The sequence below is a fragment of the Schistocerca cancellata genome, chromosome 1, assembly GCF_023864275.1.
Source record: "Schistocerca cancellata isolate TAMUIC-IGC-003103 chromosome 1, iqSchCanc2.1, whole genome shotgun sequence".
NCBI lineage: Eukaryota > Metazoa > Arthropoda > Insecta > Orthoptera > Acrididae > Schistocerca > Schistocerca cancellata.
In genome coordinates this window covers 64,949,784-64,964,292 of record NC_064626.1, presented here as the reverse complement: position 1 = coordinate 64,964,292, position 14,509 = coordinate 64,949,784, and positions in this window count along the sequence as shown.

Here is a 14,509-nt window from a genome sequence, read left to right as displayed (position 1 = left end):
TATGTTAAGGATATGGTGTTTCAGCCACCTCTCCCAGCCACCATTGATGATTTGAAACGAGAAATAACAGCAGCTATCCAAACTGTTACGCCTGATATGCTACAGAGAGTGTGGAACGAGTTGGAGTATCGGGTTGATATTGCTCGAGTGTCTGGAGGGGGCCATATTGAACATCTCTGAACTTGTTTTTGAGTGAAAAAAAACTTTTTAAATACTCTTTGTAATGATGTATAACAGAAGGTTATATTATGTTTCTTTCATTAAATACACATTTTTAAAGTTGTGGTATTCTTTTTGAATCACCCTGTATATCTGTGGAGTATTTGTTTTCTCCTTTTTCCAAAAGCTATGTTAGAAGATAGTATCATCTGCAAAATCTCAGACGCTATAATTAATTACGTCACTATGAAAGAGTGAATGGGCTCGCAGACTTACAGGCAACAGACGCGACTAATAGCGATGCCTATAGAGGCGCGTGAGCGGCAGCGACAGCAATGACGAAGCTCGCCTCGGACAACAGGTGTGGCCAGAGAAAGTACGCCCGCATTCCGACGTGCTGATCTACAATGCTGATGGCACCTTCGGAGCATGGGGCGAGTTTATGTATGCATCTGTTCCTCCGCGACCTCTCCAACTTGCCTCGAGATTTAGGGCAAACAGTTCGCTCTGGACACCCAGCTCAGATTGCCATTAGAAACCAGGACTTTCTTCGTGGAATCTTGCTGTTTTGAAGTCTCACTGCACGATTTGCGATTATCGGTAGCGACGGTCTGCGAACACTGGAAACGCAACACTGTCGCTTTGGAATCATTAAGCACTCCACTTGCTCTTCTTTCTGTGCGCGCAGCACGAAGCGACCAGTGAATGATAATCAGGCTGGTACTCCACTAGATACTTCAGTTGCCTCCCGCGGAATACTGAGTAAAGTAAGTGACTCAGACGGTGGTCATTCCTCATTCGGTAGCGCTGTTTCAGTGTGTACAGTTCAGGAACGGGATCTTTACTTACGCCGACAATGCTAAGCGCTGAGGCACTCGGACAAACAAGAAGGGTTCCCAGGTCAGTAATGACTCGAGAAGGACGGCGCGCGGAACAATTGACGCCTCGAAGCTGTTGGCAGCGTGTCTCGACAAGATCGCCGGGTCTAGCAAGTGAAACCGAGAATGTCGTTCACATTACAGCCATCGAGCAGCCGTCAAAACGAGGAGGATCTGCCGACATACTGCAAAGATTTCTGTGAGCTTGCAGATATTAGTTATGCATCGAAACTGTCGGTTCAGTGTTACAGGTATCTGTATTGGCGGTATCAAAACACAGCTCTGCTCAACCGGCTCTGACACCTGAAAGCCATTCAGATTTGATATACAACCAGTTACTTATTCATTCCATCTGTATGCCTGAGTCAGAAAGTCAGTTTTTTTTATTTTTTTATTTTCGAGTCATCAGTCTTCAGAGTGGTTTGATGCGGCCCGCAACGAATTCCTGCCGTGTGCCAACCTTTTCATCTTAGAGCAGCGCTTGCAAGCTACGTCCTCAATTATCTGCTGGATCTATTCCAATCTCTGTCTTCCTCTACAGTTTTTACCGTCTGCAGCTCCCTCTAGCACCATGGAAGTTATTCCCTGATGTCTTAACGGGTGTCCTATTATCCTGTCCTCCTTCTTGTCAGTGTTTTCCACATATTCCTTTCCTCGCCGATTCTGCGAAGAACCTACTCATTCCTTACCATATCAGTCTACCTAATTTTCAGCGCCATCCTTGGGCATAACATACCAAAGACTTCAATTTTCTACGTTCCGGTTTTCCCATAGTCCATGTCTCACTATCATACAACGCTGTTCTCCAAATGTACTTTCTCAGGAATTTCTTCCTCAAATTAAGACATACGTTTTATATTAGCAGGCTGCTCTTGGCCAGGAATACCCTTTTTGCCAGTGATAATCTGCTTTTGATGTCCTCTTTGCTTCTCTCGTCGGGGGTTATTTTGCTGTCTAGGCAGCAGAATTCCTTGAATTCGTCTACTTCGTGATCCCCCAACTCTGATCTCAAGTTGCTCACTGTTCTCATTTCTGCTACTTCTCATTACTTTCGCTTTTCTTCGATTTACTGCCAATTCATATGTTGCACTCGTTAGACTGTTCATTCCATTCAACACGTCCTGTAACTCTTCTTCAGTTTCACTGAGGATAGTAGTGTCATCAGCGAATATTATTATTGATATCCTTTCACCTTGAATTCCAATCCCCCTCTTCAACCTTTCTTTCGCTCATTGCTTCTGCGAAGAATGGATTGAAGAGTAGGGGCGAAAGACTACATCCCTGCGCTAGAAACTTTTAGGGAACGCTTCGTTCTTGGTCCTCCAGTCCCAAACTTACAGACGTACAGTGCGGCGACGTCCGGAACACAACAGGCTGTCAGCACAGTGATCATTGTCGCGGGCTTCAGTTGACACTGCTCCAGGGAGGAGCGCCCCGGCTGCGGTCAGCACAGCAGCTCTGAACAAAACACAGGCGCCGCCTCGTCTTATCAGACGAGTCGAGGTTCCGCTTACAGCATCATGAAGGACGCGTCTGCGTGTGGGGACTCCGAGGAAAACGAACACTGCCACACGCAAGCTGTATCTTATACGAGGCCACTGCGTGCAAACACAAACACGTCTGATTCTCACGGCAGGTAATTTAGGCAGCAACCACTACGTTCCCCACGTATTTAAAGCAGTGAAATCAACAACCCAATAACAAACGTACGATCAGCGAGTATCAATATCTACAGCTGGATACCAATAACATAGTACAGAGTGTTTCAAAAATGACCGGTATACTTGAAACGGCAATAAAAACTAAACGAGCAGCGATAGAAATACACCGTTTGTTGCAATATGCTTGGGACAACAGTACATTTTCAGGCGGACAAACTATCGAAATTACAGTAGTTACAATTTTCAACAACAGATGGCGCTGCAAGTGATGTGAACGATATAGAAGACAACGCAGTCTGTGGGTGCGCCACTTTCTGCTGTAAGCGTGTGCTATTCACAACGTGCAAGTGTGCTGTGGACAACATGGTTTATTCCTTAGAACAGAGGATTTTTCTGGTGTTGGAATTCCACCGCCTAGAACACAGTGTTGTTGCAACAAGAGGAAGTTTTCAACGGGGGTTTAATGTAACCATAGGACCGAAAAGCGATACAATAAAGGATGTGTTTGAAAAATTTCAACGGACTGGGAACGTGACGGATGAACGTGCTGGAAAGGTAGGGCGACCGCGTACGGCAACCACAGAGGGCAACGCGCAGCTAGTGCAGCAGGTGATCCCACAGCGGCCTCGGGTTTCCGTTCGCCGTGTTGCAGCTGCGGTCCAAATGACGCCAACGTCCATGTATCGTCTCATGCGCCAGAGTTTACACCTCTATCCATACAAAATTCAAACGCGGCAACCCCTCAGCGCCGCTACCATTGCTGCACGAGAGACATTCGCTAAAGATATAGTGCACAGGATTGATGACGGCGATATGCATGTGGGCAGCATTTAGTTTACTGACGAAGCTTATTTTTACCTGGACGGCTTCGTCAATAAACAGAACTGGCGCATATGGGGAACCGAAAAGCCCCATGTTGCAGTCCTATCGTCCCTGCACCCTCAAAAAGTACTGGTCTGGGCCGCCATTTCTTCCAAAGGAATCATTGGCCCATTTTTCAGATCCGAAACGATTACTGCATCACGCTATCTGGACATTCTTCGTGAATTTGTGGCGGTACAAACTGCCTTAGACGACACTGCGAACACCTCGTGGTTTATGCAAGATGGTGCCCGGCCACATCGCACGGCCGATGTCTTTAATTTCCTGAATGAATATTTTGATGATCGTGTGATTGCTTTGGGCTATCCGAAACATACAGGAGGCGGCGTGGATTGGCCTTCCTATTCGCCAGACATGAACACCTGTGACTTCTTTCTGTGGGGACACTTGAAAGACCAGGTGTGCCGCCAGAATCCAGAAACAATTGAACAGCTGAAGCAGTACATCTCATCTGCATGTGAAGCCACTCCGCCAGACACGTTGTCAAAGGTTTCGGGTAATTTCATTCAGAGACTACGCCATATTATTGCTACGCATGGTGGATATGTGGAAAATATCGTACTATAGAGTTTCCCAGACCGCAGCGCCATCTGTTGTTGACAATTGTAACTACTGTAATTTCGAAAGTTTGTCTGCCTGAAAATGTACTGTTGTCCCAAGCATATTGCAACAAACGGTGTATTTCTATCGCTGCTCGTTTAGTTTGTATTGCCGTTTCAAATGTACCGGTCATTTTTGAAACACCCTGTATATACACTACTGGCCATTAAAATTGCAACACCAAGAAGAAATGCAGAAGATAAACGGGTATTCATTGGACAAATATATTAAACTACAACTGACATGTGATTACATTTTCACGTAATTTGGGTGCATAGATCCTGAGAAATCAGTACCCAGAACAACCACCTCTGGCCGTAATAACGGCCTTGGTACCCCTGGGCATTGAGTCAGAGCTTAGATGGCGTGTACAGGTACAGCTTCCCATGCAGCTTCAACACGATACCACAGTTCATCAAGAGTAGTGACTGGCGTATTGTGACGAGCCAGTTGCTCGGCCACCATTGACCAGACGTTTTCAGTTGGTGAGAGATCTCGAGAATGTGCTGGCCAGCCAGGCAGTCGAACATTTTATGTATCCAGAAAGGCCCTTAGAGGACCTGCAACATGCGGTCGTGCATTATCCTGCTGAAATGTAGGGTTTCGCAGGGATTGAATGAAGGGTAGAGCTACGGGTCTTAATACATCTGAAATGTAACGTCCACTGTTCAAAGTGTCGTCAATGCGAACAAGAGGTGACGGAGACGTGTAACCAATGGCAGCCCATACCATCACGCCAGGTGATACGCCAGTACGACGATGACGAATACACCCTTCCAATGTGCGTTCACCGCGATGTCGCCAAACAGGGATGCGACCATCATGATGCTGTAAACAGAACCTGGATTTATCCGAAAAACTGACGTTTTGCCATTTGTGCACCCAGGTTCGTCGTTGAGTACACCATCGCAGGCGCTCCTGTCTGTGATGCAGCGTCAAGGGTAACCGCAGCCATGGTCTCCGAGCTGATAGTCCATGCTGCTGCAAACGTCGTCGAACTGTTCGTGCAGATGGTTGTTGTCTTGTAAACGTCCCCATCTGTTGACTCAGGGATCGAGACGTGGCTGCACGATTCGTTACAGCCATGCGGATAACATGTCTGTCATCTCGACTGCTGGTGATACGAGGCCGTTAGGATCCAGCACGGCGTTCCGTATTACCCTCCTGAACCCACCGATTCCATATGCTGCTAACAGTCATTGGATCTCGACCAACGCGAGCAGCAATGTCGCGTTACGATAAGCCGCAATGGCGATAGGCTATAATCCGACCTTTATCAAAGTCCTGATGGTACGCATTTCTCCTCCTTACACGTGGCATCACAACAACGTTTCATCAGGCAACGCCGGTCAACTGCTGTTTCTGTATGAGAAATCGGTTGGAAAATTTCCTCATGTCAGCACGTTGTAGGTATTGCCATCGGCGCCAACCTTGTGTGAATGCTCTGAAAAGCGAATCTTTTGTATATCACAGCATCTTCGTCCTGTCGGTTAAATTTCGTGACTGTAGCACCTTATCTTCGTGGTGTAGCAATTTTAATGGCCAGTAGTGTACATTCGTAAAAAATTGGTTTATATTTAAATATTCATATTATATATATTTGAATTGATGTTGAAGCTTTCAATTTCAATTTCTGTAAATTCATTTTCATTAATTGCTTCAGAGATGTACCAGCGATTATTATCCATTATTATATTTCATTTTATTTATTTATTTACTTTTATTTTGCGGCCGTCATTAGACCAAACTGCACAGATATAAAAGTTTTAAACAAGTTGTTGTTATTCAATAATACAATATAGTTAAATAACAATTCAGTACGATAATTCAATAATACAGTGGTTAACAAGGATTATTACAATTTATTATTATATGAAGGGTGTTTTGCTCTTCTGTCTGCCCAACGCTTCCTCGTTCTTTCCGATATTTTCTTTTTCTCTTCATTTGGGATCACTCTTCCTGCATTTCTTTTATTGATCTTCGTTTGTACTCTGGTTCGTGTGTCTTGCAGTATTTTGGTTTCCTCTGATTTGTTTTTTAGGTCATCTACTGTAATTTTGAGTTCTCTTATATCTTCCTTAATTTCTGTAATCCATTTAATGCTGTTCTTCTTATTCCACATTTTTCTGTTATTCCCATACTAATTCTGTTTTTGGCGTTCGCATCAGATGTCCAAAGAATGAGATATGTTGCTTCCTGACCGTGCTCATTACTGGTTCTGTTTTGTTATACACGGTCTCATTTGAAGCTATTCTCTAACGCCCATGCACTTGATGTTGTTTATTTGTGCATGTACTAATTATTCTTCTTTCTGTCTTTAGTATTTTGCCAAATTCTGCTGTATTAGTTGTTTCGAAGATGGTTTCATCTGCGTAAGTTATTTCTGGTTGTGTAGCTGTTTTATAATGATTTAATTTTGCATACATGTATTTTTGGTAATGCAATTTTGTTTGTTCAGTTTATTATCCTATTTTGCCATAGTGGTTTCTCAGTTAGATTGCACGTTAAGATTTCACTTAAATACATAAATTTGCCAACAATTTTGAGTTATTGTTACGCTGTTGTATTTTTGTTTGCGAGTGGTGGATCGGTTAGCACAATAATCTGTTTTCTCAAATGTTATTATGAGGCCAATTTTCTGTGCTATTTTTTGTAGTGATTTAACTTGTTGCCTCGTTCTTGAACAGTGCTGGCTAGGAGAGCAAGATCGTCAGGAAATTCCAACCCGCTCAAACTTATATCAATTTCGCACCGCCAGCTCTTGTGTTCCTTGCGTTATCCTTGTACCATTCTCTCAGTATGTATTCCAGTGCACAGTTGAACATACTGATGATAGTCACCTTGTCTTAAGACTGGTTCTATGAGCAATGATCCAGAAGTTTCACCTCTAAACTTTAGTTTCGATTCGGTGTTCGTTAGAGTAAGTCCTATTAATTTAATTAGTTTTGGATGGAGTCCCAGATTCCTTAAAATTTTTAATACTTAAGCTCTATGAACACAGTCATATGCCTTTTTAAAATCTACAGATGTTATTGTCAGAGACTTTTTTCGTTTCCTGCAGCATTCCAAAATAAATTTTAAACCCGTAATTTACTCCGCATAGCTTCTCCATAGTCCGAAACCTCCCTGGTATTCCCCTAACTTCTGTTCTAGTTGTTCCTTGATTCTTTGATACAGGATCCTGCATAAAATCTTGAATGTGCAGTCTAGAACAGAGATTCCTCTGTACTTGTCCAGATTACTCTTACCCTCTTTCTTGTCTAGCGAGAGGATGATGGCCGTGGTACAATGTTTGGGGATTTGTTCTGTTATCCAGATTCTTTTAGAGCCTTGTGAAAGGACGTCTTGAATGGGTCACTTGAATATTTCCACATTTCAACAAAAACCCGATCTTCTCCACATGCCTTATAATTTTCTTGTTCTTTAAAGGGACAAAAAACAAGACTGGACTCACTCCCTGGAGGACGTTGGTTCAGATCCACATCACGCCACCCAGACTTACTTTCTCTGTGTTTTCCTCGAAATGCTTAATGAAAATGCCGCGATGTCTCCTGTGATTACGACACGGTTCGATGCATGTTGTTTCAGAAGCAACCTATGCGTGTTCTCGTGCAAATAACAGATCTCTCGGTACGGAACCAGGTCGGTACTGCACAATTTTTGCAAGTTTGGCAGAAGCCTACATTCTGTCGCGCTCTTTTTATCGTTTAAGCTCGACAAACTCTATCAAACTATGGGGCAAATTGGAAAGCAAATATTTGCTTTCTTAACACCTCACCTGTTTATGCCATGCATTTACCGTTCTCCTCATGCGTGATTTGAGACATAGTCTATTTCAGCAAAGTTGCTACAAGAATTCTGCAATGGAATGTAAAGGAGTTTTCACAGAGGATGGTACATGGGAGCGCTATACCGTCAGTAGGACTTAAGGACTTAGAAAATGTTTTCATGTGGTTCATAAATTTGGCCTCAGTCGGCGGTGAAGAACGCTGGGGGTTGGGGGGGGGAGGTGGGCTGAAATCCCCGTTGGGCCATTCATATTTAGGTTCTCCAGTCAGGTTTTTCTCAGCTATAGTTCAATTCTTTTATCTTGGCGGTTCGCGCATGCCCGCCCAGACGCGGGAGATTGCTGCGTTGCCAGTTGTACGCGCCAAGAGAAGCAGCGCCATAGTATAGTTCGCAAACTTAGGTTTCGGGGGGAGCGCGCAGTTTATGAAGTAAAGCCACCACGGCCGCATTAACCCTTTCGCTGCTACAGAGACGTGCTCCCCGCATTCCGCGATGTGCGCGATTTTGTCATCATTGAACTGCTCGTTCACAAAAACTATTTGGCCCAAAAATTTGATTTTTACACATCATCTTGACTGATACCTTTCCCCCATAAATGACTTAATTTTGTTTCGATGTTCAACGCAGTTACTGTGTAGCATTAGATGTAGTAAACCATTGCACGAAATTTTGAAGAGTTTGCAGAGATAAAAGTCCATAACATATACTTTCCGTATGGTCGATGTTAGTTGCCATTAGAAATTTCAAAAAATTACATTCAAACGAATAACATTCATGAAGTAAGACACTTCGATATTGTTTTTAACTAAAGAAAATATTAAGCACCCAACAAGGTTTGAACTTAGAACATTTCACTTAGCAACCATACACTTTAACCATTGCGCTAACGCAGCTCGTCCTTAAAAACAGCTCCCGGAGGACTTTAAACTATAACGCAAAATACCGACAAACACTGTTGGTGTGACTATGAATCACTCATGTTTCGTCGAAGTACAATAGGAAATAAACAATTACCGCTGTTCTTTGTTGCGAAAAAGAGGTTGGTGAGAATGATACAAACACCTTTCCTTGCTATCGCTATTACGAGGCTTATTGCTTGTTTGGTTTAATTAATTAATATAATATGAAGCAATTGGTATAAAGAATGCTTTTTCCAAACTTTCTATAAATGAAAGTCTGCTATCAACACATTGCTTTTGTTCAATTACTTTATTTATGACTGAACGTTTCTAAAACTGTAGACACTCGTCCGTGCTGTGCACTGCAGCCAAGCTCTGGCAACGTCGTTCTCTGTTCATTGGCTGACTGTGTTTTGTGACGTCATTTGCGCAGAACGAACCTAAACTCGGCCGCCGTCATAAATGACGCGCACTTTAGTAAAAGCTTTGAAAAGCACACGGCTATTTCATTCCCTACACTTCCCAAATCCAAGCGTCTCGGGACGGACCATTACGACGTAATCTTCCTTTCTGGTTTGCGAATTCCTCGCGCAACCTAGCGCAGCTGTTAAGCAAGCAGAAAATGGCAGTGGGTCCGGGAACTGGTAGACGACAACAGGACATCATTAAGCAACAAGAGGAGGATCACAGGTCGGAGGCAGCGCCAGTCACCGTCCGGGGGCGCGGGTCACGGCTGCGCGGGGGCGGCGGGGGGGGGGGCGGGGGGCGGCAGCTGAGGCCAACGGGGGCGGCTCCTCCCAGCGCGCCTCGCCTCACTCCTGCCCTTTGCCTACCCGGAGCATCGGCTCCCGGTCAGGGACAAGGCGTTGCTCAAATACTTGCTACAGCAACCCTCACACCCTAGCGGCCAAACCACATGTGCAGCTTCGTCTCGGTAGGATGGGAGGCATTGACGAAAAGGGTGAGGCTGTCATTTGATGAACAGACAATTGGCGGAGATGACTACTGCTGCAGTGTAGAACGGTGTGCAGAACATAATAACGAAAGTATCCTTCGCGTGGCGTGTCACTGCGAAGTAACGTAGCTCGATGAAACTGTGGGTAGAAAGAGCTGCTACAGTGTACTGCAGAAGGTGTAGCGTCCCCTTAGAAAAATTAATGAACTACTGTGCTGTTAAACCTCTTGCATTATTTGACTTTCAAACAGCTGAGCAAAACTGAACGTACTCAGACATTACTCTCTTTACTTATTCTGATCAACACTAAAATGACACACAATATTTTTTGCGCAACGCAATCTGACTTTCAATAATTCCTACAAGAGAATGGCCCTGACTAAATTAACCTATACGTTTCACAAATCACGTACCTCGCAAAAATCTTCGTTACTCAAACTACTGCAATACAGTGAGCGCCACTACTGCCAGCTAAATAAAAGAATCAAACTACTGAAGGTACTAACTACTGATAGGCATAGTTAGCAAATGAAAGATTTTGATAGAGAACAAACAATGTATTTACCTTAATAGTGTTCAAAAGTCATAATATATATTGCAGTTCATGATATACATTCTTACAAATGTACTGTCTCTGATGGACACACGTCCAGATCATCCGCTCTCAAAAATCCGCCATCTCTCTCCCCACATCCATCACTGCTGGCGGCTCACCTTCAACTGCGCAACGCTATGCGCTGTTAACAACAATAGCAAATTCCAACAATGCCACCCAGCCACAGACTGCACACAGCACAGCCAGTGATTTTCATACAGAGCGCTACGTGGCGGTGGCGTTGCCAATATAAGAACCTAAACAGCCTACTTACAAAGGTAGTAAAGAAATGTGCACTGAGACGAACAAAACTGAGACTTTTCTTCAAAGACAGTAATTGCACTGAAGTCCCCACGATTCATGATGGTTCGCTGGACATCACAAAAGGCGGCGCTTCCCCTTCGCAGGCTGTGTGATCTGCACGGACAACAGTCTGCGCTCTGCGACTTGGTGCCGTGCTGGCCACAGCATCGGTAAAGAGTTGGCTCTGAGGGCTATGGGACTTAACATCTATGGTCATCAGTCCCCTAGAACTTAGAACTACTTAAACCTAACTAACCTAAGGACATCACACAACACCCAGTGATCACGAGGCAGAGAAAATCCCTGTCCCCGCCGGGAACCGAACCCGGGAACCCGGGCGTGGGAAGCGAGAACGCTACCGCACGACCACGAGCTGCGGACGGTAAAGAGTTCTCGTGGTGGGACGTTCCAATTCTGCACCGGCGCAGTTGACAGCTGCTGGATGGTCGTTGGTCCATGTGGACGTGCTGCGATACGCCTCCGCACCGCCTCCCAAGCGAGCTCGCTGGGAGTTAGAGCGGGTGAACGCTCAAGGCAGTCCATTCGCCGAGTATCCTCTCGTTCCAAGAGCTCATCTAGCCGCAGTGTTCGATGCGGTCGCCCATTGTCACCCACAACAGGGGTGTCAGGGCTGAATGTATCGATGAAAAGACGCACATGGGGAAGCAGTTCACTTTGATCGGTGACTGTATCGTGTTCAAAGATTTCGAGGTCAGTACCACCATGCGAATTAACCTCCTCACAGCATAAACCTGAACCACCGGAACGATCGCATCAGTGCTCCTAGATGCATCACGTGCCCTGACATGACGATAGGTGGGAACACGTAAAGCGCTGTGCAGCTGGGGGAGCTCTTGGAACGAGAGGATATTCGACGAATGGACTGGCCTGCCCGTCGCCATGAGTTAAATCCCATCGAGCGTTGGGGAGACGTACTGCACGACGTCCATAAGCACCAGCGTCCATCTAGCAGGTGTCAGCTGCGACGATGAGAGAACGGAACGCCCTACGACGAGAACTCCTCGCCAACCTTGTGTCCAGCATGAGAGCGCGTTGCGGAACATGCACTGCCGTCCGCGGTGTCCACACAACGTATTAAGAGCCGTGTCCCGCCCTTTGCAATGTCTAAGAGACCATCATAAAGAGTGGTGACTTCAGTGTGGTAATAGTCTTTGAATAAATGTGCCATTTATATTTGTTTCATTCTGTTTTCCTTGAGCTACCTCCTGTGCTATACTGCAACAGTTCCTTCTGTGATGGTATGAGTTCCATCGAACTACGTTACTTGGCAGTGACACATCATATGGAAGTTAATTCGGTGCTTAAATTTTGTTCAGTAGTGTACTTTACATGTTATACAGAGAACCAGGAAGACAGAAATGAATGTACATTCATATTGGTTCGACGATACTAGTCTTACCGTTCTTATTAGTGTTGTATTGCGAAACCGTCGACTTATGTTTACATGTCAATGGCACGTTAGATGTGTTGTGTCTAGACAAGACAGTCTAGACACAAGGCGAGGAAGCCGAAAGGGCACGCGTTTACACACGCCGGCTGGCGTTAGGTCTGAAACAGGATACGTAATTAATGCTATAAAGAAAAGTACGTAGCTGCTGGAATACTTAACTTTAATCCATCATTTGTATACAGCATTCTTGATGATACAAGTGAGACTCTCTCTAGAAATGGTTAATGGCGCCTTGCTAGGTCGTAGCCATGGACTTAGCTAAAGGCTATTCTAACTATCTCTCGGCAAATGAGAGAAAGGCTTCGTCAGTGTAGTCGCTAGCAAAGTCGTCCGTACAACTGGGGCGAGTGCTAGTCCGCCTCTCTAGACCTGCCGTGTGGTGGTGCTCGGTCTGCAATTACTGACAGTGGCGACACGCGGGTCCGACATGTACTAATGGACCGCGGCCGATTTAAAGCTACCACCTAGCAAGTGTGGTGTCTGGCGGTGACACCACAAGATGGATACGCCGTATTAGGCGAATATTTACTATTTCCGCGATATGCGACAGAGAATTGTCACAGCATGTGCTTCGATAAATGCCGATGCGATAAGGAATACCACACAATCCATGATAAGAAGATTGCAGCGCTGCATTGATATACCAATGGTCATCACTTTCAACACCTTCTCTAAATGGACGTTCATGCCACCTTTTTGGACTTCGTTGAGTTTCAAAGACCTTACTGTTAGACGTCATTGGATTCGTCTGGATAGCCGCTATCAGAAAATAAGTACAATACTATAGCATCTCAAAGTTGATCTTCATATCTCTGAATCGACCCCACCTAGCAACAAAAATCCGACGTATGGCCCCCGTTGTCACCATGCAACATTTGTCCCACGAACTTTTCAGCTACTATCATACTTTCAGAGTTATTCTAGATGGCAATATTTAGTGACTCACGCTGTAGATTCGCGGGGTCTTCTTGCAGAAGCAACTTATTGTAGAATAATCTAACTATTGTTGTCGGTAAATAAACACTCCTCAGACATATTAAACCGGAGACCGAACGGCAAGACAGAAAACAAGCTATATGTAAGGTAAGTCGTATGGGCGGTCCTCTGCCCCAGGTGGAGGAATGTCAGATGTGCATAATCACTAAGAACGATGCCACAAACATTATTATAACGAGAGCCGAAAAAATAAAGACGTCTTCAAGTATGTAAAGGAAACGATATGGATGAAAATTTCTGAACATAATTCTATGAAAAAATGTCGAACACTTCTAATGCGTGCGTGTGTGTGTGTGTGTGTTTTTCGAAGTCTGCCCATCAAACGTTCGCATCGTCTAGAACAACCATCGCCAGAAACGACGCTTCTTGGCGACGCTAGACGTCTCTTACGACAGATTACGCCACAGACAGGCAGCAGGGCTAGACACTGTGCGACGTGCGTCCTCAGTGTGTGTCGCCCACAGTCATGTCACCTGCACCGCGTGAAAAGGGGTTGGCCAAGCTTGTAAAATATCTTTCGACCCAGAGACACTCATTCTTGAGGTTTTCTTGTTGAAAATCAGTCTGTTTACTGGCGTCGGTAGTGTCCAGGTGCAGCGCACCTGGTTGGTAGGTCCTGCTAGTCGTGAATTTCGTCGTTCGTCGTTCCAGGGCCTGGAAGCGTCATCGAACATTTTATTGTAACAAAATCTGTTCCTCATGACGTGATTGGTTTCAGTCCAGCCACCGGAATAAATTCACAGAGTTACTCCTAATTTTGTAAAACGAAGAAACTGCGCAGCAGTTGTTGAACCAACAATCTTTTATTACATACACGACCACATTCGGAACAGTTAAAAGTTCTATCATCTGGTGTACACTGTAGTAATGAAAATACTATCTTACAAGACAATGGGAGAGGATCCTGAACCTCTTTAAACAAATTTCAGACAACAAACTATTCCATTAATATTTCTAAAATAAAATTAAAAAAGGGAACAGGACGTTAAGTGCAAAGAAAATCTGAGTTCTCTATTAGTGTTCGCGCTGGGGTGGAAGGGGGACATGGGGGAAGTGTTTTTGTGGAATTTGTCCGTTTTTTTACTCCTTTGACACGTAAATTTCGTTCTGTTTCAACATTGCTGTGAGGATGATAGACGGTTAAGTGATTTTATTTGTAAGTAACGTCCTGTTCTCGGTTTTATTTTATCTTATAAATTTTAATTGTATATATCCGCACCTGATATTAAAAAAACTGGAGGATCCCGCCCCATAGCCTTAGTATTTTCATTATTGCAGCTTACATTAGATGATGAACCTGTAAAAGAGATCCGAAACCGTT